This window comes from Balaenoptera borealis, assembly GCF_965194805.1.
Source record: "Balaenoptera borealis genome assembly, chromosome: 1".
Taxonomy (NCBI): domain Eukaryota; kingdom Metazoa; phylum Chordata; class Mammalia; order Artiodactyla; family Balaenopteridae; genus Balaenoptera; species Balaenoptera borealis.
Genome location: NC_138860.1, coordinates 35869701 through 35886426, shown reverse-complemented (window position 1 = coordinate 35886426; position 16726 = coordinate 35869701). Strand labels below are relative to the sequence as shown.

General features: G+C 38.5%; 1 pseudogene across 1 annotated transcript in view; it reads left to right on the top strand.

Annotated features, from left to right (window-relative positions):
- Positions 1–11517, top strand: part of LOC309606333 (centrosomal protein of 78 kDa-like) — a 50313-nt pseudogene extending 38796 nt beyond the window's left edge. Inside the window, exons 13-16 of the transcript XR_014249560.1 lie at positions 7498–7575; positions 8802–8968; positions 9792–9963; positions 10879–11517. The product of XR_014249560.1 is annotated as a centrosomal protein of 78 kDa-like (transcript). The remainder of the gene's footprint in view (positions 1–7497; positions 7576–8801; positions 8969–9791; positions 9964–10878) is intronic.
- The last annotated feature ends 5209 nt before the right edge of the window (positions 11518–16726 follow it).

Sequence of the window (16726 nt, the reverse complement as noted above, 5' to 3'; positions counted from 1 at the left end):
AAAGCGAGAGGTGTCTTGGAAATGAAAATATGGTTGCTGAAATAAATTCAGTAGATATTTAAAAAATTTCTCAGTATATAAAAAAGAACAACACATGGAAAATGTGATAGCAATATGTTAGAGAGGCTGCATCTGGGAGATCCAACATGTTACTATTAGAAACTCCAGACCCAGACAAAAAATGGAGGGAAGCTGTCAAAGGGCAACAAAATTCCCCACAGCTGAAAGTAGACATCAGGCCTCAGATTGAAAATAGTTACTCAAGTTTTGAGCAAGATGAACAAGAATAGACTCATACCTAGGCACCCTTCATTGTGAAACTTTAAAATACTGAAAAAATAAAATACATTGGGCTTCCCTGGTGGCACAGTGGTTAAGAATCTGCCTGCCAACGCAGGGGACATGGGTTCCATTCCTGGTCCGGGAAGATCCCACATGCTGTGGAACAACTAAGCCCATGTGCCACAACTACTGTGCCCGCATGCCACAACCACTGAAGCCTGCATGCCTAGAGCCTGTGCTCTGCAACAGAAGAAGCCACTGCAATGAGAAGCCCGAGCACCGCAACGAAGAGTAGCCCCCGTTCACTGCAACTAGAGAAAGCCCGCGCAGCAATGAATACCCAATGCAGCCAAAAATAAATAAATTAATTAATTAAAAGAAAAATAGAATAAAATACTGAGAGGATACATGCATTCCAGAGAGAAAAATACTGGTCACCTAAAAAAAAAAGTTAAAATCTGACTTTATCATAGTTGTCATCAGCACCATGGATGCTGGAAGGTATTAGAAAGATACCTCCAAATTTTTCCAGCACATAATTTTCACCCTAGGGTTTTGTATCCAGCCAAACTATCAGTCATAAGTGGAGGCTGAATGAGATATTTTGTACACAAAGAAATTTGAAAAATTTACCTCCTGTGCTACACCTTAAGCTATTTATAGAAATAATCCAGCAAAATGAGGCAATAAACCAAGAAAGAAGGTAATATGGAATTCAGTGCAGAGAGCAGCTAGTCTAGATTGGAGAGGCTTCTATTGATTGTGTGCTTGAGAGCTTAGAAACACCTTGAGGCATATTGTACTTACTAGGTATTAGGCACTGTTGGAAGGGAGGAGGGAGAGGAAGAGGAGAAGGAACTTGAACTCCAGAGGAGAAAAGCTATACTGACATAAACATGAAGCAAACTAAACTATGGCTGATCTTTCACCTACTATTGGTGAGGAAGAGAAGAATCCACTTAAACTTGACACTATAGATGCCCCCGTTTTCAGTGACACACAGGGGTAATGACCACCTATCTAATTTGTTGTCCAAACCAGAACTTGTCCAAACTCCTTACACTTCAATAGTGTAAGGAGGCGCTCTAATGCTGTAACATCAGGACAACAGGTATAAACTGGAACAGCCCAAGGCGGCTTGGGGTATGTGGTCACCCTGCACAAGGGCAGTGACACTGACACAGTATGGAACGAGGTGTAGTCTATACACAGAGACACAGTACATCTGCAGTGGGCAATATTAATTTAATTGTAAAAATGGCAATACTGTCTTGGTTTGCAGCTTTTATTGTCAACTTGCCTGTAATAACAAATAACTAACCTAAACTATACTTAGTATGTATTAGTATTAACTTGGTATGTACTGAAATGTATTGTGTACTAGTATGTACTTAGTATATGTTAGGCTCTAAGTGTTTTTGCATATATTTACTCATTTAATCCTCTGAATAGCCTTATGAGGTTGGTGCTAATATCATTCCCACTTTTGAGAAAAGGATGCTAAGACAGGGAAGGAACTTGCCCAGGCTGTACGGAACTTAGGGTTGGATCGAGGCTTTGAGTTTAGGCTCTCTGCCTGTTCTCTTAAACCTTACTCCCTACTGACTCTCAAATGACAGAAGACTTAACTGCACATAGAACAGAATATAAATTTCAACTTTGACAACGTAAAAGCTAGGTTTGGAAGGTAGACAGGAGGTAGAAAAAAGGGAAGATGGTATGAATGTCCTCATTTTACAAAGCGTGACGTTGAGAGAGTTTATACTGGATCAACAATGTAGGTTTTTAAGTATATCACTAAAGTCAAAGAGATCATGAGCAGTGGAATAACTAATGATGACATAACTTTACTGAGCATTGTGGACATAGGAAAGAGTGTAAAGGAACTAAACCCTTACTTAGTAAATCAGAAAGTGAACAGATAATGCCTCAAATTTAGTCAGAAAATAGTCATGTAAGAGTATTACTTGGAAATGGAGAAGAATTCAAAATAACAATAGTTGGACCTCCCTCGTGGCTCAGTGGTTAAGAATCTGCCTGCCGAGGCAGGGGACACAGGTTCGAGCCCTGGTCCAGGAGGATCCCACATGCCGCGGAGCAGTGAAGCCCGTGCTCCACAACTACGCAGCCTGCGCTCTAGAGCCTGCGAGCCACAACTATTGAGCCCACGTGCCACAGCTACTGAAGCCCTCGTGCCTAGATCCTGTGCTCCACAAGAGAAGCCACTGCAATGAAGTGTAGCCCCCACTCGCCGCAACTAGAGAAAGCCTACACGCAGCAACAAAGACCCAACACAGCCAAAAATAAATAAATAATAATTTAAAAAATAAGAATAAAAAATAACAATAGTTGACGTCAACCTCATAAAAAAGGAAATCCAAACAGCCAGTAAACACAGAAAAGTATACGACTTCATTAAGTAATAAGAGAAAAATGAGTCAAAACCAATGAAACTACATGCCAATCAGATTGACAAATACATAAAGTCTGGTAGTATCAGGTATTGTAGACCTGGAGTACTATGGGAATCTTCTACCCTGCTTATACTGGAGTATAAATCGACACAACTACTTTGGAAAGCATTTAGCACTCTCCATCAACTGAAGGTATATAAATAGCCTGTGACCCAGCAGCCCTCACCCCCGCCCTGTGTAAATGCACCAGAATAACCGGTGCAGCAGGATTCCTGTCCATGATTTGCATTAGCACAAACTGAAAACAACCCAAATGTCCATTAAGAGTCAAAAATTAAATAAATTATGTGTATTCATACAGTGGGAAAACTATCAAGCAATAAAATTGAATGAACTAGAGCTACAGGCTGCAATGTGGATGAATCTTTTAAACCAATGTTGAGTGAAAGAAATAAGATAGAAAAGACTTCATATACTATGATCCTCTACATAAAGTTAGATGTTGACAAAACTAAACTCTTTTGTTAGGGATGCATGCAGGTTAAAGGAAATGATTGTTGAGAAATGAGGATGGTGTTTAACCGGGAAGAGGGAAGGAGCTTGTGATGAGAAAACGATATGGGGGGGTTTTGAGATGCTGACAAGTATCAGTACTTTCAGATTCGAGTAGTGGTTATGTAAGTATTCTCTTTTGATTTGTCACATTGACAGTTTTGTCCTGTGCACTTCTCAGTACACATATCGTATTTTACAATTAAAAACCTGTGTACAGAATCGGTTGCTTCTTGAGTGCTGGATGTGGGAGTGGGATGAGACTATTTCATTTTAAGCCCTTCACTACTGCTTGCGTTCACATGTTCATTCATTCAGCATTAATTAAACATATGCTGTGTACCAAGCACTCTTCTAATTTCATATGTGATTTAACTCATGTAATCCTCACAAGAGCTCTGTGATATGGGAGCTTATCTCCATTTTATAGATGAGGAAGTTGAGGCCTAGAGTTATAGAACTTGTCCAAGGTTATCTAGCTAATGGGTAGTGCCAGGCCCATTTGCCTCAGAGAATCTGAATTTTTAGAATATAATATAAAAGAGAAATTTAATTACTAATTATAAGCCAAAAAATTGCACATTAAAGAAGATGACAAGTTTTCATCTATCCAGTTAGAGAAAAACACACAGTCTGTCTTTCACACACGTATATCTTGTATTGGCAGGGATTTTCCTTATTAAGCAATTATTTATTGACCGTCTACGTTGTGCTAGGCACAGGTGCTGGGGATAAACACTTAATAAAATACACCCCCTATCTTCAAATAACTTGCACTCTAGGTGAGGAAGTAAGCCAACAGTTATAGTAGAGGTTATATACCAAGTGATACATCGCTGATGGCAGTATAAAATCTCAGAAATCTTTTGGAAAGCGGTTTGGAGATAGGTACCTCAGAGCCTTAAAAATATTCATTTGCTTTGATCTCAAACTCATTTTTATGCATTTATTGTAAGAATGTTAGTCTCAATATGGAAAAAAGCCTTCATGCATAAAAACAGTTATTTTGTCTTATAATATTGAAAAGTTGGCAAGAATTTAAATGTGTAAAATGGTTAACCAGTAAACCCACTCAGTGCAATATTTTGTAGCCCACAAAAAAAAAAATCAAGGTTATGAATTCCCTGATTATATGAGAAATGATTGATTTCAATGTTAAATGGAGAAAAGTTGAACATAAAATTTGATATCCAATATGATGGGAGCTTTGTCCCAGAAAAATCACCCTAGCCAGTGTACAGAAGGGAGGAAGGAGAGCAGATGACAGGAAGGAAAATTATTCCAAAGCCTTATCATTAGTCTTACTTAAGTAATAGAATATCAAGCAATTTTACTTTCTAACTTTTTTGGTTCCATATTTCCATGTAAGGGACATGAATTATTAATACTTTGTAGGAGAGGGGTACACTTTTTCACAAAAATTTCACAATGTGTTCTAATTCCCTCCATTAAAGGGAGAAACTATTTCATGTAATTGCACTTTGATGTGCTATTTAGAACCAGTCAGGAATTTTAGTCTACTTTCCTCTGACTGTGGTGAGGGTTTTTTGTTTGTTTGCTTATTTGTTTAGAATTTCTTTGAAATCAGTTTTAGAAGATTGATTAAACCATTATATTAAAAGTAGAGGAATTTTGCAATTTTTTTCCCTTTTTCCCCATTGAAAACTTGACTGGCTTTAGTAGTGAAACATTAAAGAATTTGAAGTTCTTAGACTCTCAATTTTTTAAACATGTTCTGAATATAAAAATATATGTTCATTGAGCAAATCTTTGAAAACAGTGAACAACTTATTGAAGGAAATAAAAGCCACCTCTGCATGTACACACACCTAATCTGCTCTTTTGTCTTAAAAAAGTATCAAAAATATTTTGCCATGTCACTAAATACTCTTCTACATCAGAGAATTTGATTAAGCTTATGCATCATCTCCCAGGAGAAACGCACAGATATATTTTGAATGTAGAACTCCTGAAGCCCGTTCATTAACTCTGGTTGAGACCTCTTGTCATTCTTTTCTTAGTGGCTTCACAGCGCATTCCTTCATACGGTGAGCTATTTTTATTGAAACCAATCCCAATTTGGAGGCTCTTAGCTTTCTTCTAGGGTTTGGTTATAAACAATCTTATGACATCATGTTGGTAGATAAATCTTTGCCCACATCTTTAATTTTCTTAGGGTAAACTCCTGATGTAGGATTGTTGTTAGGTACCAAAAGCTACTCTCCAGAAAGTGATACCAGTTCCTCTCCCAATGATGGCATATAATAGAGTTCCTCATTCTTTAAGTGATTGTTCAAAGCAGTTAAAATGTATAAATATACCTTACTGTTTTCATAAGTATAGATATTCTGATTGTTTATCGCTGCATAAGAAACCACCCCGAAACAGTGGCCCAAAACAATGACAATCATTTATTTTGTCCATGAACCTGGAGGTTGAGTAGAATATTAATTCTTTTACTACACTCTCACTGACTGAAAACAATACCTATTTGACTAGCTCACAGTTCTGCAGGTCAGAAGTCCAGGCACAGCGTGACTGGGTTTCCTGCTCAGATACACATGGGAACATGTGGGTTCCCTCCTGAGAGTGTTAAAGCACGTGAAATTTAAGTGTAAACATTGAGCCCCAAACGTTGGATGTTCACCATAGTTTGTGTGGGTCACAGAGCTGAAATCAAGATGTCAGTCTGGCTGTGTTAGCATCCAGAGGCTCTGGGAAAGAATGCCTCCAAGCTTCTTTGGCTTGTTGGCATAATTCAGATTCTGCAGTTGCAGGACAGAGGTCCCCAATTCCTTGCTGGCTGTCAGTCGGGGGACGGTCTCAGCTCCTAGAGGCCTCTCGCTTGCCTTCCCTGCCGCAGCATTGGACTTCTTCAGAGCCAGCAATGGAGAGTCTCCCTCTTGTCCCTTTTGTACTTCAATTCAGGAAGAGTTCAAGTCCTTTTCATGGGGTGCCCGAGTAGGTCACATCCACCTAGAATAATCTCCCTATCTTAAAAAATCAACTGATTTTGAATCTTAATTCCGTCTGCAAAATCCCTTCACTACAGCACCCAGATTTAGGGTTTGATTGTTTAAGTGGAAGGTTTGTGTACTTCAGTAAGTAGGAGTCTTAGGGGCTCTGTTAGAATTCAGCCTATTGCAAGCAGTGTCCCCACTTCAAGGACCAAAGTGTCTTAGTTCCTAAAACTCCTAAGAGAGTTTATCAGTGTTCATTTTATTTGATTGACCTTGGTGAGTGGGAAGACTACCACCTCCGTGAACAGGAATGGCACCCAGCTTCCTGAGTCCACAGTGTGGCTCTGCTACTTAGTGGTGTCACCTCGGCTGTGCTGCTCTACTTACTCTACTTCTCTGCCTCCGTTTCCCTCATCTGTAAAATAACATGGAGTTAGTGATTGTTCTTTCCTCGTAGGTTTTTTTTTTTAATAAATTATTTTATTTATTTATTTTTGGCTGCGCTGGGTGTTTGATACTGCTCACGGGCTTTCTCTAGTTGCATCGAGCAGGGGCTACTCTTCGTGGTGGCGTGCGGGTTTCTCATTGCGGTGGTTTCTCTTGTTGCGGAGCACGGGCTCTAGGCACGCAGGCTTCAGTAGTTGTGACACGGGGGCTCTAGAGTGTAGGCTCAGTGGTCGTGGCGCATGGGCTTGGTTGCTCTGCGGCACGTGGGATCTTCCCGGACCAGGGCTCGAACCCGTGTTCCCTGCACTGGCAGACGGATTCTCAACCACTGCGCCACCAGGGAAGCCCCCCTCTTAGGGTTTTGATGATTGGATTATTTAATGCCCAGGGAACTCCAGGAACAGTGCTTGACTGTAAATTGCTTTAAAAGTGATTACTTTTTAAAAAAATGCTTTTGAATCTGCAATTATGCAATTCAGGTATATTAAGCATGTTCATTAATAGGACTTCCTACTATAAAGAGACTCACAAATACAAACAGAAGTTTTCTTTCTTGGTCTTAACTATTTATTTCTGACTTGCTATGTTATATGCATATGCCTTTTATGGTGTGCTGCCACAAATTTATGTTGGAAAAAGTGGAATTTAAATAAATCTTTATTATGCTAATTTGATAGATTTTGATAATTCATTTCACTAGCATGGTATGATATTACCAGTAGCAGACTAAAACCTGAGTTCACTTCTGGCTCTGCCCCCTAAATCTTGATGAGTCCTATAGCTGGAAAGGCTTTTGGATATTATACTACGAATTAGTTATAATATTTACTCTGTTTGTTTAGGAAAAACTGGAGGAGTGCCTAAAGCAGTTAAAGGAGGAAAGAGTAATAAGACTTAAGGCTGATAAATGAGTCAATGAGGCAAACAATTTCTTATACTTTTGAGAGTGTTTTCGTTTTATTTTGATTTGATTTTAAGCCATACACACATAGTTTGTAAACTTTAAAACTGTAATATGTTGCAAATTGGTTGTATCATATGGACTTTTGCATTTACCGGTATTTAGTGATCATATGATCTATATTCCAGAAAGCAGGTTTTTAAAGATGTGAAAATCTCGTTTTGTGTGTGTGTGTGTGTGTGTGTGTGTGTGCTTTCTTATTACATTAGCTTATTTTCTGTTCATGATTCTTTGATTCAAGAAAGCACTTTTTGTGCATATACTGTATATACAGTAGCATAAAAGACATGATGAGACTCTCCTGGCAATGAATTAGGAAAGTGAATCATTTAAATAAATTTAAGATATTGGAAAACTTCTAAGAATGCAATGAAAGATAAAAATATATACTATAAGAATTTCATTAGGTAATGTGCATGAAAGCAGGGCATAATCTAGAAAGTTCTATATAAATATACTTTATCATAGGTTGAGCGTAGGGAGAAATTTTTCAAAGTGCATCCACTGGATTGGCGGACACTCATTCAATAAATGTTGAGCACCTGCTTATCTAAGGCAAAAGGGGCATCATGAACATAACAGCCTTTCTGAGAAATACTAGAGTTGAGCTTATAGGGGGTTTTAAGTGCATAGGTGGTGAGCGGAAGGGGAAGAGTGCACGGGAGTGAATATTTTCAAGAAGCCAAAGAAAATATTGGTGATCGTACATTTAATAAATTGGGTTGGGTATGATTTAGGACTTTTAAACGTAAGCATTAGATATTTTGCTCACTAAAGTTAATTCTTAACATTCATCAGAGTTGTAATATGTTTTGTTCAAATCAGATTCTATAATTCACTTTCTAATTTAAGGGAAACTTAAAGCAGGTAATTTTCTAATGTGGAATGAGGCTCCATTATGAATTTAACCAGTTAGAAATGGGATCTTTTGTGAAAGATCATTAATAAAACGGTAACTTTGGTTTATTTATATACCACCTAAGTGTTATATAGGAAACTTTGTTGGGTGCCTGGGGGTTTTGGTTATTATGTGATATGGTCTCTTGTCTTTACTGGTGGAGAGTTAGGTTAATTACAGATTAATTACATTTTGAGTGTTTTAGTTTTGTTCCTTGAAACTAGACAAAACTACTTTTGATGACAATGAGAAAAATCATGTCAGGCATTTTCAGTCTTCTTTTATAGCTGGAACATGAAAATGCCCAGTTAAAAAATATAAATTTCTCTTTGTCTGAAGGCCTTCATGCCCACTCATTGACAAGCATGATCCTGGATGATGAAGGTGTTTTGGGCAGCACTGAGAATTCTTTTCAGAAGTTCCATGCTTTCTTGGATCTCCTTAAAGATGCTGGGTTAGTTCATTTCTCTTCATGGCGTTCTTCTCTTTGCGACTATAACGGTAGTTTGCTGAGGAACTGGAGCAATTTTCATCACTTACGTGGCCATATTTAGCCAAATTTAGGGGAATTATAGGTAATATAGTTGACGTTTTAAAATGAGGAATTAAATTTTTTAAGAAATGCAAATAGGGGAGCCTGCTTTGGTAGAGTGGGGAGCCCATTATAAAAGAGTAACCTGTAGACAGAGTAATTAGTAGGTATAGTTTTTTGTAAAGACTAAATTGAAGGCAGTTTTCATTGAAAATATTCGGGAATGGATAAGAATTTTCCTATCTTTCATTTATTTTGCTTGTTTGATAAGTTTGAATTAAAGTTATTTTTGTCTTAGACATAAAAATTATTATTAATCTTCAGGGAAGATATAGGTCAGTGGTTCTCAACCGGGAGCAATTTTGCTGAAAGAGGGAAGTAGAGATTACTAGTTGATGGAGTGGTGTTTTGTCAGTGAATGAATTGGTGTTGGGAAGGAAGGAACAAACACATTCTTGGAAACTGGAGGAAAGGTGGTAAAGAAGTGTGGGAATGGAGGTGTGACAGGCAGTGGACGAGGTGTGTGGTACTTGTTGAAGCTGCTAGTGAGACAGTGGGATGTCTCCTAGAGGATGAATCTGGAAAGGGTTGAGAATTTGGGGGAGAGAGAGGCTTGTAGTCCGGAGTAGGATGTTGGCTTTTAAGATTTTAGAAGTATTTCATGATTGTAGGTCTGGGGAAATCTAAACTGCTCTTATGTGATTATAATAACCTTTGTCTTTTCTCCTTTCCTCCTCTGGTCCAGGCTTGGGCAGCTGGCCACAATGGCTGGTATAGATCAGTCAGATTTTCATTTACTAGGTCGTCCCCAGATGAATTCTACTGTTAGTAGTCCACCTAAAGAAGAAAAGAAGGCACTTGAAGAAGAAAAATCAGAATCAAAGCAGAGTGCCCCAGTACAAACGCAAAATCTCCAAGTAAGTGGACAGGACAGCACTTAATGATTCTAAGAGTGATTAGCAAAAAGGAAATGACCAAGTCAGAGAGAAAATAATAATGGTCAGTCTCTAATAGTTCACATGCTCGGGAGCTAGAAGACTGTGGAGTCCTCTCCAAATCTGAGATTAGTAAATGTGGGCCCATTTCATGATACTGTATTGTTGTACATAAGAAAACTGGAAGTTCTTTAGAAAATTTATGAGTTAAAGCAAACTCTCCTTAATGAAGAAAGAAAACATTACAGAAACTATTCCAAATTTTAAATTGTATAAATGTCTATTCTATTCATAATTTATCTAGGTTTCTATTTGTATGCAGTCAGCTTACAATGAGGGAACACTAATGAAGGTACACGTACTGATAGAATTTCTAAAATAAGTAATCTTGACATAGCTAATACGTAAGATATTATAGTGACTCACCTGGTCATGGGAATGGGAGGGGAAACATATCAGCTTTTCCTCTAGCCTTACTTGGAGCACCCTTCGCCCACCTCAGCCAATCTCAGACTGGTCTTGGGAACTGACAGCTTGAGAACACAGTCTGGTCACAAACTATATACTGTTTACATATGCCTGGAGGATAGAAAAGAAATTAATTTTCTTACAGAGTAGGGTTTCATTTTTAGTGAGGGAAAGGAAATGGGTAATAATTACCCCAGTCACCAAAGTCTGAAAATGTAGCGGACATAGCCTTGGATATAGCTAGGTTAAGTTGAGAATCACTTGGCAAGATAGAATTAGAAAAAAACTGGCTCTGAAATCTTCTGAATAATCAATTGACTGTGTTAATAATAAGATCACAGAGTAACATTGAAGTTTTGAACTCTACTGTTTAATGGTTGGCTTTGTTCATCACTGAATTTTTGTCTTGTCTTTTGTCTTTCCCTCCAGTTTCAGAAAATTACAGGTGATGCTGGGATTCCTTTGCCTCTCAACTCCTTCCATGTCCCAGTCTCTACTTAGGAGGCCTTAGAAACTTCCAAAGACAACCTGGGGGTCCCAGTCACAGAGCAGCAGCAGGAGTCTTTTGAAGATTTCATTGCTAGAACATGTTTTCCTTCAGAAGACGTCATTTCTGGAACTGGGAGTCAAAGAAAAGAAGAGGAATTATCTAGAAATAGCAGGTCTTCTTCAGAGAAAATGACCAAAGAATAATATATCAAAAAATACTCTGCTAAGAAACAACCTGGGAAGGACCTGCATTCCTGCTCTGACTCACCTGTAAAGCAGAAAAGCAAAGGAAGTGGGCAAAATAATTCTTTGCTTAATGAACCAATTAGAAGTGAGTTTCGAAAAAACACATTTCTGTTAAGAAAGAGAGTAGAATAGTGACTGTTTCATCAAAGACAACTAAAAGTAAACTCAATCTACTAGAACATTCTGAAAGTGATACTCTTGGATCTGATTGTGAATTTCCAGAAAGCATCCATACTCCATCACGCCTAACATAGGTCTAAATCTTTTAAAATCTTTTAAAATTATGTTTTTGCCTTCAAATTTTAATAAATGACTTATGTTTTTATTATAGCATATGGTGTTTTAAAATACTTGACTGGAAGCCATTAGAGAAAGATTTATCTATACTTTTTATTAAATTGAAAGTTTTGGTGTATTTTTCCTTGTGACACTTTGCACCATTCATTCAGCTAGTGTTTACTGAGGGCTTCATATGTACCGTACTTTTCTAGGTGCTATTGCTTTCAGCAGTGAACAAAATAAAGCCTTTGCTCTCCTGGACCTAACACTCTGTGGTGGGAGAAAACATAAACAACAAAACAGGGTAAGGGGTAAAAAGAGATGGGAATAATAAATGGAATAGTTTTACCATTTGGTTAAATGTCAACCTATTATAAATCGTATGGCCAGGAGCCATTGACATATTTTAATTCACAATAACCAGAGAGCATCAAACATTTACCAAGGCACTTAACCGTGTTTATGGATTACAGCAACACTACGAGGTAGGGAACTATTACCATCCCCATTTTATGGATGAGGAGTATGAGGAGACATTATGTGAGTTACCCAAAATTACACAGCTATAAGTAAGTGATAACCTGGGATGTGACCAGAACCCATGCTCTTTTTTTTAATGTATGGACTTTATTATGTTTCATTTGTTTCTGATTTTTGTGATTTTTTTTTAAAGTTTTTTTTGATGTCGACTATTTTTAAAGTCTTTATCGAATTTGTTACAGTATTGCTTCTGTTTTATGTTATGGTTTTTTGGCCGCAAGGCATGTGGGATCTTAGCTCTCCGACCAGGGATCGAACCCTCACCCCATCCATTGGAAGGTGAAGTCTTAACCACTGGACCACCAGGGAAGTCCCCTTTATGTGATGATTTTTATGGCAGTTTTTTAAAATTTTATTTTCTAGTGACGTATAGTAGAATTACAGTGTTGTGTTAATTACTGCTGTACAGGAAAGTAACTCAGTTATACATTTCTATACATTCTTTTTCATATTCTTTTCCATTACAGTTTATCACAGGATATTGAATATAGTTCCCTGCACTATACAGTAGGACCTTTTTGGGTTTTTGAAAATACATCCACTTTTAAAAAAATAAATGTATTTATTTATTTTTTTATTTTTGGCTGCGTTGGGTCTTTGTTGCTACATGCGGGCTTTCTCTAGTTGCGGTGAGCAGAGGCTACTCTTCTTTGCGGTGCACGAGCTTCTCATTGTGGCGGCTTCTCTTGTTGCGGAGCATGGGCTCTAGGTGCATGGACTTCAGTAGTTGTGGCACACGGGCTTCAGTAATTGTGACACACAGGCTGTAGAGCGCAGGCTCAGTAGTTGTGGCACACGGGCTTAGTTGCTCTGCGGCATGTGGGATCTTCCCAGACCAGGGCTCGAACCCGTGTCCCCTGCATTGGCAGGCATATTCTTAACCACTGCACGACCAGGGAAGTCCCATGTAGGACCTTTTTGTTTATCCATCCTGTATATACACCAATTTGCATCTGCTAATCCTAAACTCCCAATCCAACCTTCTCCCACCCCCTCCCCCTTGGCAACCACCAGTCTATTCTCTATGTCCTTGGTTATGTTTCTGTTTCACAGATAGGCAGAACCCAGGCTCTTAATTACTTTGTTATCCTGTTTCCTTGTTAAGAGAAGAAGGGTTTAAGGAAGGCACCGAGAGAGAAGCCAGTGAGCAGTGAGCAGTAGAAGTGCACAACAGTGGGGCTGTCAGAAAGCACACCTGTCTCCTTCCCCCATCTGAGCAGAATTTTTAAATGGCAGAGTATGTAAGAGTATGTGATGACACATCTCTGGATTAAATTATGTCTCCCTGGTAAAACATGCACAGATAAGTCTTTAGTTCAATCAGACTGAAAGGTGAGATCAGAGAAAAGCTAGAGTTTCAGATTTCTTCTAAAAGGTCCTGCCTGATTGTTACTAAGAGGACTGCTAGAGTACTGGTTAGTTCGTTAGTCATGGATTGAGTGTTAGAGGAGCGAAACAATGAGCAAGATGTAGCGTTGGCCCTTTAGCAGTGGAGTGAGAGGGGAAGACGCACAGCAGATGTCTCATCCTGCACGTGACATGCTGTGACGGGCATATTCAGGGCGTTTCGTCAGTGTTTGTGGAAGAAGAGGGGGAGCTGTGAGGCAAAGAAAAGTTATCAAAAGAGGCAGTCCCTAAGCTAAGTCTTAAAGGACTCGTGAAAAACTGGTGAGTCAGCTGGTGAAGGGCAAGGACACTCAAGGCAGAGAAGACAGCGGAAGTCCAGAGCCGTGAGTGTGCGAGGGGTGTGTTACGGAGCCACAGGCACAGGCTCTGGAGCATCAGTGCAGTGTCACCAGGCAGTGGCAAGCGCCCCTAAAGGAGGCAGCGAGGAGGAGGAGAGCGGGTCTTAGCCATCCATGGGCGTGGAGCTGTTTTCCTCAGAAAATAGCTAAGAATGGAAAGGACAAGTTCAGGTGGCATTTTAGACCAATGACGTCAGTATGGATGAGGAATTTGAAGAAGCCTGGAGACAATTATGCCCCACTCTTCTGAGGAGCAGTGTTTTTTATTTTCGAGTGGGACTTTCACGCTGCCACATCCTCTCCTGTCCCTACTGAAAGGTTTGTAGGCTGGCAGAAGGGGAAACCTAGCTTAAGTAAAGGTAATCAGCTTTCTTTACTGTACAGCTTCTCGGGGCTGCTGTAGGCTAATGTTCATTCTGGATCGTCAGCAGGCGTATGGTACACAGCCATCCTCAAAGCTATTTGACTCTAGAGTCCTTTTTTAATAGAAGTGTCTAACAACTGGTTCCACCAAACAGCAATTTGGTAACTTCTAGACCAGGTAATAACAAGAAGAAAGGAGTCTGAAATAAGGTATAGATGAAGGGAGGAAAGAAGTTCTAATTTTATTTAGGAAATTACAAGTAAGACTTGATCTTGTGAAGTAAGGAAGAAGTAGGAGGCAGAGGCTGTACCCCCATCTGTGTGACTAAGTTTGGGTGGTGGTATCACTGAGTTTGGAAATAGGGGATAAAGAACTGAATTGGGGAAAAGACTTTAGTTCTGGACATGTTGAATTTTAAAGCACCTGTAGAATTCAGGAGACAAACTGGTAGATAACTGGAACTGCACGTGAAGACATGGAAAGATAAAAATTTGAATGTCATCAGCACTTAGCAGTCATTAAAATCATGAAAATGGATGAGATTTCAGAGAATTGTGAGTACTGACAACGTTTAAGTAATAAGCAGAGAAAGAATTCTGGGAAGGAGAGAGGTGATAGAGTTTCAAGAAGGAGGAAGTAGATGACAGTGTCATCCTTCAGAGAATGTAAGTATCCATTGGATTTGAGCAGTTAGGTCCCCAGTGACCTTAGAGCAGTTCAGTGAAGTGGTGGACAAGAAAGCCAGATGGCGATAAATTGAGGGTGTAGGGCTGCCTGTGGGGGCCAGGCGGGGCTATTGAAGACAGTGGGAATAGGCTGCTCTGAAGGAGTTTGGATGAAAAGAGAAAATAATTAGCAAAAAAGAATTTTTTAGAATGAGAAGGACATATTTTATATGTTGAAATGAAGGAACCGATAAAGGAGATCCTGAAGATGTAGATAATAATTTAGAGAACTGGGGAAACATGGACATATGAATAAGAAAAAAACCTTGCACAGTATATAAAAATCACTTGTATCCTTTGAGTTGGATGGATACTGGTAAGTTTGTGAGGAAATAAAGGTAAGAAGAGATAGAAGTTAAATGAGTTTATACTAATAGCCTCAGTTTTCTTTGACACAGATTTTTCAGAGACACATATATACACATACATAATTACAGTTTTAAAATTCTTTCATAGTTACATGTTTTATTAATCACATCTGAGAAAAGTCATTGATTTTCATTTTGTACAGCATTATCTTGTAAGGACAAGATACAGTGACAACTTCCAAGCTTTTTGCGTATCAGAGCTGAAACTGAAAGTATCTCCATAATTGAATTTTCACTTCTTATTTGTAATAAGTTTATCCTTAGGAAGATACTTTCATAGTGTTTGATCACAGATGAGTTTGGGCATTGCTATCACTCAATAATGTTAAGCATCTGTCAGGTTCTCTCCTGTACTATATATTAATTTTTTCTCCATTAAGCAAATATTTATTGGCGGCCTGTGGGAACAAGATACACCTAGGTCCTCTTTCCTTGGTATATTCACAAAAGCCTCTGAAACTAAATTTCCAAGTCAGGCCATACCAAGGCCTGGCATAATAATTTTTCATCATTAACAGTTTTTTTGTGTTTGTGGGGTTTTTTTGGTTTTATTTTTTTGAAGCAAGCATAAGACACTGTCTTAACTCAGTAGTTGTCCATTGATGAATAAGTCAAAGAAGACACTGATGAAGCATGGTATTTTGAATATCCTTTCCAGAGAATAGGTAATGGGCCGTTCTGAAACTCTGGTGAGATGCTTATCATTTTCAGATTTTGGAGTGGCAGAGAAAACCCTATTACACCTTGAATTATCACTAGAAACATGAATTCAGCCAAATAAAAACAGTGCCTCTGCCTACTGAGGTTGTCAATTTCCATCTTAACAAAAGTGAACATTTCTCCTTTAGATTAAAATCAAGAAAATCCCCTCTGTCCAGGATGCAATAATGGGGTACAAGAAAGAGGAGAACTGAAGGTATTCCCTCTTTACACCTGAATAGTGAATTCATTCTGATATCAAATATTTGTTATGATTCTGCTATGACCAGGTGCTTTATTGTGTTTAGAGATCAAGTTACTGTTCATTCTTGGTAAGTAAGAAAAATCCATGTTTTAGGACTCTGAATAGTAACTTTATATATTTTATATATATATTAAAAATAAATATATATATTTCATATAATATATATTCCACCTATTCAACAAAATTGTAATTTTCATCATCTCTTATGAATGATGAACTGTATTTACTCTTTGGAAAGTGCTTATAGGGAATTAAAGTCTCCATATACTTTTTATATAAGACCATGGAAACCAAATTCTCAACTGGGAGCAAACTTAGGTTTTGCTATGAAGGTTTATGCTTGCCTGGCCTTAGAGTGGTAGGCCGGGAACTCAAGGTGGAGTTTTTTTCCTCTAAGTTACTTTCATTGATGCCACCCTGAAAAAATTTGGAGGGAGTATTTTTTGAAATAGCTTTATCTCAGTAACCCTTTAAAAATGCTTCAGGGTATGGGGAACATAACTGTCAAAATGTTCAAGCAACTCTTGTTGATTTAAGTGAAATTGATCAGGAGCAAT